We start from the raw sequence: 17,772 nt of genomic DNA on the forward strand, positions 1-17,772 counted from the left end.
GTGGAAATAGGAAAAAATGTCCTTTCATTTGTAAACTGCGTGGATTCCCAACTTGTATTTGTTTGGATCCATTTTCAGAGAAATGTTGCAATGAGTAATGTTCTCTGCATCAGCCTATGGAGGGCAAAGCAATTTATGTACGATAAAGGGAAGTTGGTATTTGAGCAGTCACAGCTTCCAGGATGAGAATGAGAAAACATTGTTTTATTTTTAGATGATTCTGTAGAACTGCTTTTTGACTGTATTGGCACAACAAAGACACTTGAGTAACACGGGTTATTATACACTTTGTTGTCACGGTGAGGAGAACTTCAGACCTGAGGATATGAGTGAACAAGTTACTAGAATACAAGCTAGGGTGTGTACATTTAAAGCCAGCTACTCCCTGGCAGCTTCTGGTGGTAGGCTGCGCTTAGCCTTAGTTGCATGCAAGATAATTTATTCCAGCTCTGCTGAAGAACGCTTGACAATCTCAACATCTAGTAGATGTGTAAGTCTGACCAAACGAGACTTTCCTGCCTCAAACTCCCAGGAGAGTCTTGATCCAGGATGGTGTCTCAGACCACATATAACACACATCAACAAGATCAGACTCTCCACAGCAACTTACGCTTCTTCGTACAGTAAGTTGGTATCTGGAAATAAGTGTCAGCAGGTGAGAAACAGCAGGAGCAGTTGCTGGAGAAAACAGAAATAGTCCTGATCTTGGATTATCATCCAGGATTTTTTTTCTGAGCTCTCTGCCCTGACTACTACACTGCAGAAAGTTTTAGTCTCTCCTCTCTGCTGTGAATCCGGCATTGTTTCTTCTACTGGAACAGATCTGCTTGAATATCTACCCTGGTTCTTGGGCACGGTTTTACAGCCTGAGTGAACTCTGGCCTAGTTTAGAGCGAGTGTGGATGCATCTGCATCATTCCCATAGGACTGACCATACTGGTTTCTGCTGGGCCTCGCTCCTGGTGTGCATGAAGCACGAGAGACGGCTCCAGACTTGTCCCACTGTTCTGCATGGGAACCTTTCAGTTTGTTCTTGAAGTCCATGTGAAGTCATTATGAATCCCTTAAAACAGATGGCCTGAATTATTCTTATACTTTAAAAATCCACATATTTTGAATCCATCGGTGCAGGGACTTCACTCCCTTGTGTAAAACACCTACTGCAAACATACTCCCATCTTGTTTGGAGTGCTCAGTGGTTCTAATAACACAGCTGAAAAGGGTATCAGTAACGGGGCTGTAGGCAAGCAGATGAGTCTGAATTGCCTTATAAATGCAAATTTGTATATGTCAGTGTAAGATTTTTTGTTTACTATGTAAAGTACCAGAACAGCTAAAAATCTGAAGTATGGAATGAATTAAGACTACGAACTTTGTCTTGAAACTGAGCACAAAATGAGACACCACGTATGTCGCTCAGCATGCTATTTCTTCTGGCATACTGCACTCCAGTCATTCCATCTTTTGGGTTAACCTTCCCTTCATAATCTCATTTTGTATCCACTCATACAATGCGATTAGAAGAAAGCTGAATTTACTTCCATACTTGTTTCATCAACACATCGAAAAAGGACTTCTGCGTTTTTAAAGTGTCATATAAGTGTTACGAGTTCTAGTATTCATTGATCGTATCCTGGCTGTGATGTTACCTTTAGAGATCAGTGACCAGGAATATCATGAAAAAAACCAGGATTTCCACAGAAATTACATTGCTATATCATAAAAATGCTTTCTTTTTTAATTTAAAACTTTAAATAAACTATAAACAGAGGCAACAGTGTTCATTTTAGAGGGATCAACACAATTTATGCAACAAAGTGCTGTCAAAATCCTCTGGAATAAGGATAGCCTTCTTCCAGAAACATCTTCTCTTAGTCATACGTATTTTTCAGCATCTTGTTGCATAAATCAGCTATGTGTAGACCACAAATCCATTCAAGCAGCTGCTCAGCATATGACAAATTTTGTCTCCTACGAGTATAAGAAAATAGGTGTCACCTTTATCAATGTGTTGCACTATAAAAAATAGAAAGTAGTATCAAAACAAGTTTTAGTGTCTTTTGTTCAAGTGTCTAAGACATTAGTGAAAGATATACTGCCTACCCTGGTTATCATCCTCCTCCTGTTTTCTCCATTTCATTAAATAGTTTGTGTCTTATTATTACAATCTAGTGTGCCCAAGCCAGAGTGCAGGCATTTGATATCTCTACCCTAGTAATAAAAATTTCATAGAGCGCGTTCAATGATTTCACAAGGTCAGAAGTTGATTTGATTTCCACTCTAAAAGACAAATTAAAGGTTTGCCAACATATTGCATTACTTTTTTTGGTTTTTTTTTTAACTATAGTATTTCAAATACTGAAGTTTGCATCCAAAAGTTCCTCCAGTTTCTAATGATGTTGTGAGTTACCATGTCACCAAGCAGTTCAGAGGTTAGAAGTGTCATGGTAAAATAGAAATAGTGTGTGGGACTCATCAAGGCTCTTTAAATCACTGGAAATAGAAAAGTATAAGGAAGGTAAGTGCAAGTTTTGATCAGTAAAATAAAAGTATGGTTTGCTCCAGGCAATGGGCATCAAAGACAAAGCACATGGATTTGAAAACTGAGGAACTCTTCTCAATAAGTAAGAGTTGCTTTTCTTATGCCACCTTCTGAATGTCCCACAACACTTTGCTGGCACCGATTTTCAAAAGCAGAGGATTTCTAGAGCTATCTTTGAGTAGTGACAGTCTTCCTGCCACGCTCCTTGCATGTTGCAGCTCCTCTACTCTGCTAAGCCACCATGCTCTGGCTGCTGAAGTCCCCTCAGGTGTCAGAGGGTATCCTTACTCCAGAGCATTTTGGCAGTGTTTTTTTTTTTTTGCATAGATCAGGCCGATCTCTCTAAAATGGGCACTGTTGCCTAAGTTTAAAGATGCTTTGTAGCAGTGAAGCTGCATTCACAAGAGGGTTTGTGCTGGTAAAACAAGACCACCTTCACCCACTCGTTCCATCTATACTTTGAGACTCTTGCAACCTAGTGCCGAGGTAGCTGCACTTCGTAGAGGTACAACCATGAAGGAGACACAGTATTTATTAGAAATACTTGAGCAAAGCTTAATGCCAACAACTTATTGGACTATTGCTCTGTGCTGCTGAACGGGCCTAGATATATTCTTAATTGTTTACCTAGCTGCAGATATACAGATACATGTTAATAACAGAAAAAGGGAAAGTTCCGACAGAAAAATAAATTCTGAAGCATATCTGCTCATCCATGAGAACTGAGCACAGAAAAGTCCTTTTCTTTTGGAAATGTCTGTTCAAATTTTTACCTAAGTACAAATAGCTCTCTTCTGCCTTCCCTCTCAAGTCTGTAATGCCTTCTTCTCAGGGGCAAAACCTGTGTCTGGGTTTTGTAGCTATGCCAAAACACAGCTGAGACACAGGTCTCAGCCCAAACACAGAGCTGCCCTGTTGCCAGACAACCCAACTGGTGAGGATAAGAGGTTGAGATGATTTATTACTTTTTTCCTCGTCAAGATAAAATTACAGAAACATGTGACATGTGGGGTTACCTGGCTTTTGTAAATGCTACTGCTGCATTTTCTTCCTTCAAAGCTTTTCCCTTCTGAGCACAGATGATGCAGAGCATGCCACAGGCAGGGGCAGCTGGAGGATCGGTATAAATATTCCGCTCCATCCCACTCCCCTAGTTTTACTACACCTTTAATTAAAAGTTAGGCAGAGGCAGAAGAAAACTCAGTGCCTTTAAAGAAATGTTGGGCCAAATGCTGCTTGACCATAAGTTCAAGCTAACTCCCACTGACCTTGCTGAAATAACAGGGCTCTGAGTGGTGGAGGGACTTGGTCTGTGCCCAGGGGAGTTTTTGGATGATTCCCTCATTCTTAGTGGAATTATTTTTTTTTAAGTCCTCAGGGTTCTGAGGAGGAAGAAGTACTGCACACCCACCACAGAAGAGGAAATTTCGTATTCGTTGTGTTGTTTTCTCCGTGCTTGCCAGCCCTGGCTTGTTGGCTGAAGGCACTTGCTGACTACCTCTGTGGCCAAGGACTTAATTAGCTACAGCTGAGCGTTCTTTAAACAAATGTCTGGCTGTAGAGGGGTTGGGTCATTGAGGTGATATTTCAGGGCTGCCTATTGTGTTTCCATAACCCTTTCTTTTCTGTTAGTACAGTTTTATTTGCAAGTCTCATGTCACAGGCACCTCTGAAGACTGCTAAGATCTCAGAGCAAACATTTCTCTGAGGGGTTGTGAGAGGCCGCTCAGGAGTTTCTTTTGAAAGTGTGCCAGGATCAGCTGTGTCACGCAAGTGTGTGCTAATGAAAAGAAATTCAGTGACCTTAAAAGCAAGGCATCATAAAGTTGCGATAAGGGAACAGCATATTCTGGGATCCTTGCAGGAATCTTGTTGATTAACTGTGGAAAATGTTTTCTATGGTGATGAGGAATATAGTTATGTCAGGCTGTGGGCTTAACTGGAGAGACACAATGAAGCTGACATCTTGAATGAGTGTAGTATTGTATTTTCTTCTGTAAAAATTACCATTTACTAAAATAGCCATAGATGAAGGAAGAAGGAAAAAAACCCTTAAGATCTTTTTTTTTTCAGCATAATAATAGGTCAAAATATGTTTTAGTCTTAGTAAATTATTTGTAAAGATGAAGTGTGTAAACAGAAAAGAATATAGGGTGATTAATTACTTTTTAATGTAAACAAGGTCTTTACGTTTGGTTTTGATTCCTTTTAAAAAAGAGGAGAAATAAGAAAAAGGTCTTCCTAGTCATTTAATAAATTTTTTAACTCAGTGTCTATGTACAGAATAATTTTCATATAAATAATAATGGGAAAGGCTTTGGTCTTGATGTGTTTTCTATCTTTTGTCACTGCAAAACTTGGATAAACCTCTTATCCTCTCTCTATTGCTGCCCTGCAATAGTAACAACAATCAATCTTTTTATGGTTATCCAGGCAGTTTAAGTTATCTTTCGTCTTCTTCCAAGTTGCCCAAGCAGACCAATAATCTTTTATTTACTTGAACTTTGACTGTGTCCTTCTGGACTGTGGGGAGGCAACAGTCCTGGGACAGAGTCCAAGGCAAAAGAGTTAAATTGACCCTGTTGCATGACAACTCCATGCAGAAGTTCACTGCTTAATTAACTATTTCTGTTGCCTAAGAGCCATTGTCATGATCCAGTATCCAAACTGGAAGGAAAAACACCCAGAGTAATGCATTCCCCGAGACCTAAGCCAAGTCCAGAGACACCAGAGTGTAGGAAGCCCAAGGAAAAGGTGAGACTGTCTTGGGAACAGTGAACTGATTAGGGCTCTGCCTGGGCAGTCCCTCTCTTTTTTCCATCCTGTTGGCACAGCATGACCCTTTGCTGAGCTTCAGTCCCCCACATTCGGGCAGCAGCAGCAGAGGAAGCAGGAAGCTGCAGGAGTGCTGGCAGCACCAGCCAGGCACACCTCCAGCCTCTTCCTACACATGGGTGTATGCAAACCTGAGCCATCATCCTTGACTGCAACCTGTCCCCAGCTGGGATTTGGCATACACCAAGGTAGGTTAAAAAAGGTGGTGACAGGTTAAGCTGTCAGCTGATGCCTGCATAGGTCACTGAGCTGTGATCTGCTCAGGGTTGCTCAACAAGGATTGATTCTTTTGTTAGAGTTAGGGATGTCTGCGAAAACATGGCTGCAGATGTGAAGGGATCACAGTGAATGACAGAGGTTTAGCTCAGCCACACCTGACAGACCTTTTGGAGCCCAAGCTCTATGCTTTCTGGAAAAGCCCTTCAAACCTGAGCTATGAACCCAACCTCAGACCAAACTCTGACTCCAGCCTTAGCCAGAGTCTAGCAACCCTTGGCGCCTTTCACGTAAATACATCTGTGCTTGTACAAGACTTGTGATGTTCAAAATCTTCTTATGGGGGGTTCAGAGGACACTGAGAATTTAGTGTTAGTATAACTGAAGATTTAGCAGTCTAATAAGAAAAATGTTATTATGCAGATTGATTTTTTTTGTTTTTCAAAACGGGAAGAAGGAGAGAAAAAATATGGAATATTATTATTTATGAAAAGCCTCAGGAATAATAATAATACAGTCAAAACCATTATGCACGTGCTGTCTAGGGTCTACCCCTTTGCCCTGGTGTCCTGCTCACCCACTGCTCCTCTGGGTCAATGGTTTCAGCCTAGGGGGGAGCGGGTATGGTGAGGCAACAGCATCCCGAGTCCTTCAATGGGAAGAGTATGGTGGTGATGTTTCTTCCTCCTCCTTTAGGATCCACTAAAGGTCATATTCATGTTTCCCAATGCTTTTTGTGCTTTGTTCTTTCTTCATCGGTCTGCGATTCCACATTACAGCTGAACTTACTGTGTATATGGTGTATTTTACCTACGTTAGAAACTTGTTCTTCATTTTTTTTGTTGCTCCTAAAATGGCTTTTTTTCAGCTCCCAGGTCTGTACTTCTCTAGCTGAACACTGGTGTGCGGGTTATAGCCCTTGGCATTGTCCCATGCCCCATCTCCGTCATCCTGTGCCTGTACTCGTCTACAGCATCTCTTGCAAGCCCATCTTCAGGGCTGTCATGGTTTAGGCCACTCTGGCAACTAAACTGCACACAGCCGCTCGCTCACCCTCCCCCATCCCCCAGGGTTGAGGAAGGGAATTAAAGCAGAAAAGGAAAAGAGACTCGTGGGTTGAGATAAGAACAATTTAATAATACTACTACCAATATATGAATATATGTAGATATGTACAATGATAAATATATACGAATGAGTGATGTACAGTGTAATTGCTCACCACCCCTTGGCCACAGCCCATCTCGTCCCAAACTAACGATCCCGAAACAGATAAGTCCCGATACCGCAATCCCGGACGAGCAAGAGGCCCCAAAATAGAGAGTGAGACAAGGAGAGCACTCCGAGAGTCCGAGAGTGAGAGTCCCAGAAGAGCAAAGGCCCTTCTTTCTGGCTGAATCTCACTTTTATACTGGGCATGATGCTGCATGATATGGAATACTAATTGGCCAATTTGGCCCTCAATCCTAAGTCTAAGTACAAATCATAAGGAGAGTCGTGGACCCCCTGTCCCACCCATGCTCCCCCTATCCTGTTGTGCTCCTGCACACCAGCAAGAACACGGCAGCTGAAAAGTCCTTGAGACCTCAGTGCCAACTACAAACATCAGTGCGCTCTCAGCGTTCTTCTCAGACTCAAACCAAAAAACGGAGCTCTTCTGGCTGCTAAAAAGAAGAGCTAACTCTGTCCCAGCTGAAACCAGGACAAGGGCCTCCTCTCTCGCCCAGGCCTGCATCACGTCATTCTGCTGAGGTCATAAATATTTAATGCTACACAGAGCAGTTGCGTGTTACTACTCCTGTATAAAAGCTGTGGTTATACCGTATGAAGATGAATGGAGCAAGCTCGGTGTAGCTACCTGGTCGTTAGAAAAATGGCTGTTACAGCAACAAATCAAACCAAATAAAAGGACAGCTCTGGGCAGGTCTAGACAAATTCAGGCAAAGCCAGCCTGATAAACCTCTGTCCCGAGGCTCTGCAAAGTTGAAGTAAAGCCCGTGCCCTGTTACCTGGAACAGCTGTGCTGTCTTTACAAGGCTGCAGCCCACTGTGTGTCCTGGACAATCCATTTTTTAAACCTGGATACTCATGCTGTCCTTTTGAAAAGTTGTCCCGAACTTAATCCTGGTCTAGGCATCCCGTGTCGCCTCAAGTGCTGAAATATCGTGGTGCGGAACACAGAGAGTAGCCTTGCCAGCTCAGTCACCTTTCCGCGCTGGGCTCCACAAGGTGTGAAACCCCACCTTGAGCCCATGAACCCACACGCACGTGGCCTCAAAATTCATCCCAGGCCTCCACCTTATTCTCAGGATAGGCCTGTGACCCAGCATGACTGTCCTCTATGGGACAGGGTGTTGGTGCAGCAGTCCTTGCAAGAAAGCAAGTTCAGGCTTGTCCAGAGACCTGTGTAGGCACCAGCCTCCCAATCAACCCCTGGTGACTTCTCAACCCCCTTGAGTTATGGCACCGTAGCCTCATCCCTTGCTCTGTCTTTGGCACTGGGGCAGTGGCCTCCCACAGCAGTGGGGACCCTGCCTGAAGCCAGACCTTCACCTTGGCCTGAGGTCCAGGCCTGAAGCCCAAGACCTTTGGCTCTCATGTGCCAGCAGTCACCAACTCATGGTGGCTTCAAAGAGAAGATGAGAGGGCTCGAAGTGTTTGGAAAAATGCTGGTCTCGGCCAGAGTCAGTAAGGTGAATTTTGTTTTGGCAATAGCAGAGGAGGGTCTTTACTCTCTGTTTTGACCTAAGTTCAACATGGGTCATGTGTTGGGATCCTCTTACTGTGTTAACTCTGCAAAGAAGCATGGAATCCTTTATGGCTTTGGTGGCCCAGTTTTCATGGATGCTAATTTTTAATCCTGTTGGGCGGGGAGAATTAATTTGTTTTGTAATGAACACATAACACTCTTGGCTATTGTTTTGGTAACCTCTTGTGGTTTAACCCCAGCTGGCAACTAAGCCCACCCAGCCGCTCCCTCGCTCCCCGACGCTGGGATGCGGGAGAGAATCAGAAGGGTAAAAGTGAGAAAACTCGTGGGCTGAGGTAAAGACAGTTTAATAGGTAAAGCAAAAGCTGCTTGTGCAAACAAAGCAAAACAAGGAATTCATTCACCACTGCCCATGAGCAGGCAGGTGTTCAGTCACATCCAGGAAAGCAGGGCTCTGTCACGTATAACGATGACTTGGGGAGACAAGTTCCATCACCTCGAATGTCCCTCCCTTCCTTCTTTTTTCCCCAGCTTTATAAGCTGAGCATGATGTCATATGGTATGGAATATCCCTTTGGTCAGTTGGGGTCAGCTGTCCCAGCTGTGTCACCTTCCACCTTCTTGTGTACCCCTAGCCTACTCACTGGCAGAATGGGATGGTGTGAGGAGCAGAAAAGGCCTTGACTCTGTGTCAGCACTGCTCAGCAATAACGGAAACATCCCTCTGTTATCAACATTGTTTTCAGCCCAAATCCAAAACATCGTCCCATACTAGCTACTATGAAGAAAATTAACTCTATCCCAGCCAAAACCGGCACACTTGTATTCCTGACTTTATCCCCAGTCTCATTCCTTGATCAGCCTGATTTCTAAGTGAGGGATATTTTGGAGGGCATTTATGTTTTGAAGCCATTTAGAATAAATAAGATTTATTTGGGGGTTTGATTTGGGATTTGACGATTTGGGGCGGGATTTGATGCAGGTAGAAAGAGTTTTTATGTTAGGGCTCGGGGCTGAGGTCTGAGGAAGCTTTGAATTTATTGCTGTATGTTTCGAACTTCGGGTTTTCTGAAATGAAGCTTGATAGAGTACTTCTGACACAAATTGGTTGCTATCTTGGGCTACCATGAGTTCAGGCTAACTCATGGGGCTGCACCTCTGAGTCTCTTCTAGAAGGATTGTCCTTTTCTCCAGTGGAGCAGGTTGGTGTAGAGGGCAGCTACACCAAACTATGGGTGTGCACTGGCATGATAAGAAGGCATTTTTTAAGTTTCCACCTTCAAAAGGCCTGTTGTCCAGGGCTCAGGTTAGCATTTGTGCATTTGGGGCTTGCAAAGCAGCTTTTTTCCTAGTAGTAGGTACAGTTTGATCTTGCTTTGCAGGAGTAGGTTTTTTCAGTGGTCTAAATACGGAGGTTAAGTCTTGCATTCTGAAAAAATGCCCAGTTCTGTTGAACATGTCCTAGCTTGATTTTCCTCTTGAGCTGATAGAGTTCTCTTGGATAATTTGTGGTTAAAATTAATTACAGGTTTCAGTTAAAGAAGTGAGGAGTTAGGGAAATAAAATAAATATTTAAGACATAATTTTCTAATTTCTATACTGAGCTATTGGTTATTTATTTTTCAGTTGTGAGTCGAGTCTCAGAATATTGAGCGAAATGCGTTGACGAAGACAGCTAGCTTAGGTTTGCCTTTTTAAACACGTGTAAAGGATTAGGACTATGGTTTAGATGCATTTGGTTTGTTGAAAGTTGATGTGAACAGGTAATGTTTTGTTTGGGAGTGAACTGCAGATTTTTGCTTTTGGGCTGCAACGACAGGACATTTGACAGGAATAAGGGCTGGGATAGACAGGGAGCTGATCTGGAAATCAGCATAGGTCAATTTGAGGCGGGGTCTAAGATGTGCAACTGAGTTCACTGAACAAGAATAAAGCCTCATTTAGAAGAAGTTCTGGGAGATCAAGTTTGGGACTTTTTGCCATGTTCTGTCCTTCAGCTGATGGGGTAAGATTATGGCTGATGCTGCAGTTGTGGTTTAGCTTTTGGAGGCTGGAGGCTGAGCACAGGACAAGTGTCCTGGTGAGTTGTGGCAGCCTTCTGATGCCAAACAGGGAAATGGAATGCAAACAACTTGGGGACAGAATGGCACAGGCTGTGCTAAGGCTTAGGTTAAGCTCACAGTAAGGGCTGCCTTTGCTCAGGCAATGAGAAACTGGCAATGAGGCCTTGTTAAAGGATGGATTTAGGATCACACTTCTCAACCTACTGACAGGTTGATGTGCTGGATACTCTGCCTGGAAGTGAGGACAAGAGATGCCGATGGCAATCCCAATTTACCAGAGGCCCAGGCTAGCAGAGGGAAATCAGCTGGGGTTACAGCAAGTGACTTTCCTGGTTTGTGGTCATCTCCACATGACGCTATCTCACTTGCCTACTGCTCTGTGGAGCAATGGTGCTACATCAGCAAGCAGTGAGCAACCTCCTTGGATGAACTCATCCCCTGCGGGTAGTCTGCCTGCTGCCACGTGTGTTGCACCATCCACAGCCCTCCGAGTGGTGTGGGGCTGCCTGGGCTGGGTCTGTTCAGTGGGGACCTGTGCCCTGCTCCTGCGTTATTTCCTACTGCTGTTGATGGTAGTGCTAGAAGCCAGATGAAACTATCACCCTATGGTCAAAATAAAGGTCCTGAAAATCATGCTTGGGCATTGCTTAACCCTGGAGCCTCTTAGTATGCAGAGAAAAACCTTTCTGTCTGACTTCAGTTTCTCCTGTAACTACAGTAGCATTTGTATGCACATCCAGAGATGTCCCAGCATTAACCAGGCTGATCAAATTAATACCTCAATCATGTGAACCATAAAATGAATGCCCTTCTGCTTAAAGTCCCCAAGGGCTGGGTCTGAGAGGAATGGCTTTGGCATCCTCTGAGAACATGGACAGGCTGAGGCTCAGCGCGCTGCACAGGTGGGGCTAAACTTTTCTTCTAAGAGATGAGGGGCAGATAAAGGGAGAAGGAGTCTGAAGTTTCTTCGTCATTTGAGGACAAATGCTTTAATGTTGTCTGCTGCTGAGCCTAATAGCTCTGACAGACATGTAGTGGTGGATCTATCCCCATTCTGCTGGAGGTTGCAGCTGTGTGCAGTGGCAGCTGGCATATACCCCAGTTCAAAAATCAGCACACTAGCACAAGCCTGTCTTCATAAGAGAGAGTTTTGCGATGGCCATGACTGTGATGGATGAAGAATGAAGACAGGGATGGGCTCAGCAACCTTCATTGGTGAAGAGAGACCTTCAGCAGGGTCAAGAATATCTGAAATGGCTTTGTCTTAAGCTACAGCAGCCCTTGTTTTCTAGTCTGATCCTGTATTTCACCTGGGTCTCACCTAGCTGAAAAATGTTACTTTGCTATTCAACATTTTGTGTATTTACACATTGTCTGTGCTAGCTTTTTCAAAAACAATTTGTATTTTTAAGCAATTATATTTTATATTGCAAAATATCAACATTTTGCACAGCCTTTCAAAATAAACTTGGAACTCTTCAAATGCCACAACATTTTGAAACATCTTGAAGTGAACCTTTGTTTTTCCAATTGATTTTATTATTTTGCTTACAGACAACTCTGAGCTGATGAAAAGAAAATTTTTTTTCCCCAGGTAATTTATTAAAAAGCCTAGCTAATTACTTTTACAGCTCTTTGAAAAGGCTCATCATCAATAAAGAGCAAAAGAGTTCAGTCCTGCCAGTAAAACTTTGGACTGTTTGATTGCCAGAAGTCTATTAATCAGTAATGGAAGTTTTTCAGAGTCTCTGTGTGAGAGAGAACATGAAAGGAAACATGTTGATACAATTTTAATTTTAGCCTTTAAATTGCATACTTTATTATGTAATTAATTTTCCCCCTAAAGGGAAAAATACCCATGATTTTTGTGATATCAGGATGAAAGTAAAACACGGGAAATGGAAAAGTGAAATTAATCACAGTACTGTAGATTATAATCCAAGCCCAGATCTAAGTCCAGTGAATGGGATGAAGTGTGTTTGCTTTCACATGATCCCTTCCTTTAGTGGTCTTAATTTATTTTGCAGATAAAATCCAAAAGGTTAAGTCCTTGAGCTGCCTGTGCTCTGAATCTAAGCCGCTTGTTTATTATGGAAAGAGCACATATCTCCATCCTTGGAGATAATCAGAACTTGACGAGATGTGACCCTGAGCAATCCGGTCTAATTTTAACGTTGAATCTAACCTCAAGGTTGGCTCTGCTTTAAGCAGGGATCGGACTAGATGAGATCAAGAGGATGATTCTGACCTAGGTTTTTCTATGAGTTTCTCTGTACGTGTGTGTATATATGCGTATGCAAACAAGTACTGAAAGTTACTCCTTGGCTCCAGCCTAAGGATATAATTTTCCCTGAAAACATCAGTATGAAATTTGTCATAAGGCATTCTGGCTAAATCAGTGAGTGAAGAAAATTATAGTCATTTATCTTGCTATTCTAAAGCATGTAAGTATGGAAAATCAGCTAAAGGACAACCAACCTGTGTGAGTAAGGGGCTACTTCTTATGGATTTCGGCAAGTTAAATTTCTTGTTCCCAAGATACTTGTTTCTTAGAGGAAAAAAATCTAGAAACAGGCTTGAATCCTGGATGTTTTGGTATTTCTAACTCCAAAACAAGCAAATCTAGAAGTCCAGCCTGTCTGAACAGCAGTGACCTGCAGCAGCTGGACAGAGGCCGAACACAAGGTGGAAGAAGGTTGTTGATGTGTCTACCAGCCTGTCTTGGTTAGCCTTTGCTGATAACGTGTTTGCAATTTCCTTAGGTTTTTCTTTTTCTCCCTCTATTCCTGCTCTCCTTCATCTTCTTTTCTCCGCCAGTTGCTATTATCTAGGAATAGCACTTAAATCTCATGTAAGTCCTTTTTAAATGGCCATAATATGTGTGGCTAAAATGTATATTAATCAGAGAAGAAAATACTGTTAGGAGAAAAAGCCTCCTATGACACATGATGTATTACTGTGTCTTGTTTTTTCAGCTGTTCAATATGCAAACACAGAGCTACTCCAGTTATTGGAACAGAATAAGAAACTTTGAAAGCTAAATGGATTTTGACAGCTATTCAAAACTAGAATTACAGCAAGTATTTCTTCAGTCGAATCTCTGAGGTTTTGATGACTTTTAGGTTTAGGCATTCATCTGTGAAGTCTGAAAATCTTGTAATTTAATGCTCAACTGCAATCAAAGAAAGTTGTGTAAGGAGCTGAAAATCGCTTTGCAGTGGGTGAAAGGAACAATATAATTGGGAAATTATATGGAAGGCTGATCAGAGCTTAGGATGTTGCCAGTATAAATCAATGTAGCCCTGTGTCAGTCCAAAGATTTACTTCATTTTTCAGCATCTGTGCATAGGATGCCAGAACAGCAAAGTATCACTAGTGTATACGACTGCAGTGGAGAGTAAAACAAAAAAATATTAAGTAAAACAGAAAGCATGGAGGGCAAGTGAGAAAATGTCTTTCAAGAAATCATTCAGAAATTTCTTTATTATTTCTTTCGTTCATAGCATGAAGTTCAGGATTTAGAATGTCCTGATATTTAGATGCAATATTTGAATGGTAAAGAGCATTACACTATTTAAAAAGGACAATGAAAGTAGTAAGAACTGAATTGTGGTAACTGTGTTTCATTAAAAATGAGGTTTTGATTAGAAGGAGTGTAATTAATGCCAGCTATATGCTCAATATTGATTTTCGTAGTGCTTTGCCACAGAAGGTCACTGTAAAACAGCATGAAATGGTGTTTCTGGAGACAAGTTCAATTCACTATCTTGAAATGAAACATTTAAACTAAAAATGGAGAAACTGTCATGCAAAATGGCAGTAATGGAATCCTCTTCTGTTCTCTCTTTGACTTGCTTTGCCTCCTACTAAATGAGGTCAAAGATAAAATGTACTATAAAATACCCGAGAGCCAGCATTGAAAATCAGTTTTTCTCCCTCGTTAGCCTTTCTCTTTCACTTCTTCCTTTCTCTTAGCCATGCAGACCATCCTCAGCAGTGAGAGGGCTGGAGCAGCCTGCTGAGGCAGGTGCTGTTGGGACTCTTCTCTTTGGGAGCCGGGCAAGGGCAAGTGCTGCTCTTGCATTGTGGTCCGCGGCAGGAGCTGGATCGAGCGGCTGCCTCGGGCAGCAGTGCTGGCAGCCAGTGGGCTCAGGGTTGGTGAGGCCGAGGTCCTCACGGGGGAACACGTGCTCTAGGTGGTCATGTCCTCAAAGCTTGCAGTGTGTGTAGCATACAGAGATCAACGTAATGGGAAAGTGAGGCCATGCGGCAGAGGGCAATAACTTCACTCAGCTCTCTGCTTGCCACACTTTTCATTTATGACCATTAATTTCCAAATTAGCTTTTTGGTCCCAGGGGCACAGCCTGTAAAACTGGACAGAACAATGTGTCTTTAATAACTTGTTTGGTGGTCAACAGCCACATGAGCTCTGGTGTAAGATGAAGATGAGCTAGAGAAAGAGCAGCTGCAAGCGGTTTTTACAAATGTCTCGAAATGCTGCTTTTTCTTCCAAATGTCCATGGTTTGAGGGCCAGTGGTGCAAATAGGCTTCACTGTTTCCTTTCACGTGCTCCCCTCGGGGAAGTACCTTTCTGTCCTGGTTTTGGCGTGGAGACACGGTTGCAGGACAATTGGACTGCCAATGTTGGCCCAGTTTGGGGTTTTGTCTTTCCTGTGAATTCTTGTGCTCCAGCATCTTTCTTCTTATTTTCTGGTGTGATATGATGAGGCTAGGGACAATTTCCCCGGGCGCCCTTCAGGGAATGGGAAAAACAGTCTTCCCTCTGTTGTACTCGGTTGTTACAACTTTGCATCCAAACTCAAGCCTGTTGCACATTCTGCAGCTCCAGAAAACAGTGTGCCTACCAGCAGTACTGAGAGGAGCACTGTAATGGATTTCCCTCTAGTGATGAAATATGTCAACTACAGATTATTCTACATATCTGAATTATTGGTGCAGCAAGACTAGCTATTTCTCCCTTCCTTTCAAACAGTCACTTTGAGAGCGGAAGGAAAGAGAATCAATCAGAAATTTCTTGGATCTGGAATACTATGAAGTCGAAGCATAAACAACAGGACTCTTTACCATTAAAAAAAGTCACAAAACAACAAAACTTTTTTCAAATTCAAAACAAAGTTGTGCCCTAAACATACATTCACACCATGTTTGTCATTCTGGATAAAAACCCACTACCTCTGAAAGCAAAATGAGTATCATAATGTATTTTCCTGGTGGAACAGGTAACTCTTTCATCAGTTCCTTTCTTAGTGTTTAGAAAATGTCTCATTTCCTTCAGGCCTGAGACTGTCACTATTTTAAAAGTCGTCATTCTATGCCAGGATATTAAAATTATACCAGAAATAGGTGCTCCAGGACTGAAAATGTTAGATTCAGGTGTGGATTCATCTAGTTTTACTCAGTCAGTGAAGAAATTATTTATTTAATGTGAGCACAAAATGCATTAACCCATTGTTTGCTCTTATTATTTTCTAAAGAACTGTCACTTTTGAATTTAAAAGTGTGTATTATTTCCGGTGAAAAATATTGAAATTATTGGCTATTGTCAAATAAACTTGGCAGGAGGTAAAAGATTTTGGAGATACTAAATTTTAACACTTCTTGTCAAAATGCCTAGCCAGCCACAAAGGAAAAGCCATTAACGTGCGCCCTGAGGAACAACAGTGTAGGAGAAAAGCCTGTGTGGACACAAAATGTCCATGGGGGGCTGAGGTAGAGAGTGCCCAGCCACACCTTTGCTAGTGGCTCATGCCTGATTAGAGAGAAGGTGATTTACAGCTCGCTCAAGGTGTCTCCTGTGCAGAATTTCTTGGATATGAGAGGGTGTGAACACAGGGGAACAAGGTTAGAATCATAAAATTTGAGAAATGGGAGATATGGATCATTTTTATCATGGAGATAGAAGAAAGGTGGTAGAGTTGGGCAGGACTCACCAGGCAGTGTCACTGCACAGGGAACAGCCATATTTATTCTGCAGGAAAAGATCAGGGGACCTTTGGGGATTGCAGGCACTGTGCGACGGTGCTGCAATAACATAACAAGGATAGGAAGCAATGGAAGAGGCTGCATGGGTGATTGTGGAGCTGCCACTGTCAAGGGTCTTTAGGTTAATTTATTTTTAGGTGCAATTTTCTCTGGCCTTGAAGCTGGGCCTAGGTTCTCTGACCTGTTATGGCTGTTCCTGCCTTATGGCAACATGAAGGATGTTTCCTGAAGTTAAATCATCATGTCTGATGCCTGAGAAGAGATGTTGGCATTGCAATCCTAGAGTGATTCAAGTAAAGAGTCAATCAAAAATTAAACGTAAGGAAATAGGGCATCTCTAGTCCTGGTTAATTTGATGAGTGCAGAGAACTGAGTGATTAAATGATTAGGTACCAAAATTTTTAATGGGTTAAGAATTCGTCACAAGTTACTAATTGTTGAAACGCTGGATAGGCAGCCTGGTTTGCGTAAATGGCTTGTATCCTGACTAAAACCACCTTTTTGTGTATTATCCTTAGTTCTGTAGGAAAGGCTTGATGCAAAGTGCTGAAGAGGGGTTAGCTGTGGATAAATTTTTGGTCGACCCTGGCTTGTGCAGTCACTCCCCGCTGGCTAAATGCTGCCCTGAGCCCGTGTCCATTGGGAGGACCTGAGAGAGGGGGTGAGGCAGGGCTGCAGGGATAATGAGCCTTCAGAAAGCCATCCAGGACACACCACGCACAATTTCAGAGGGTTGCGCAGCTGTAATGTGCAGCTCTGGTCAAGAAAGTCCACACCTGATATGTCCCCCGGGACATTTTGAAAACCCAAACCGGACAAAGCCCTCAGCAGCCAGGTCTGACCACAGAGCTGTGAACAGGAGGCTGGATGGAAACCTCCTGAGCGCCCTTCCAGCCTGAACGGCCCTGCGATCCCGTGGCTGAACGCTGGGCTGCTCTGTAAGCGCTTCCAGACTGCCCAGATCACATCTTTCGTGTACCCTTTCTTCCTTTTTCCTATCTCTTAGTCATCTTTTTAGCTGTCCATTTACATCCCTTTCTCCACCTCCCCTTACCTCCACCCAAAGAAACAGCCTATCTATAATCACTTTTTCCTTATTCCTCCCAGTTTTGCCACATCCCACTTTTGCTGTTTGTGATACCCTTGCTGAGATCACCTCAGCCTCAGAGGACTTTGCTGATGCGGATCTCCATGCCTCATCGGCCTCGCGAGGTACGAAAGTCCCCACGCAGCCTTCAGCTGTCACGTTTGGCCCTTTGTCACACACCTTCCTCAGCCCCCTGCGGAATCCAGCCATCCCTCCCAGCTCTGCCCCGAACTTTTGCCAATGTCTCCCATCGTCTCCTCCAGCAATTTCTCAGGTCACCTCCAGCAATTTCTCTGTGTCCTGCTGAGACAGCA

This window comes from Tauraco erythrolophus, chromosome 3 (assembly GCF_009769465.1).
Source record: "Tauraco erythrolophus isolate bTauEry1 chromosome 3, bTauEry1.pri, whole genome shotgun sequence".
Lineage (NCBI taxonomy): Eukaryota > Metazoa > Chordata > Aves > Musophagiformes > Musophagidae > Tauraco > Tauraco erythrolophus.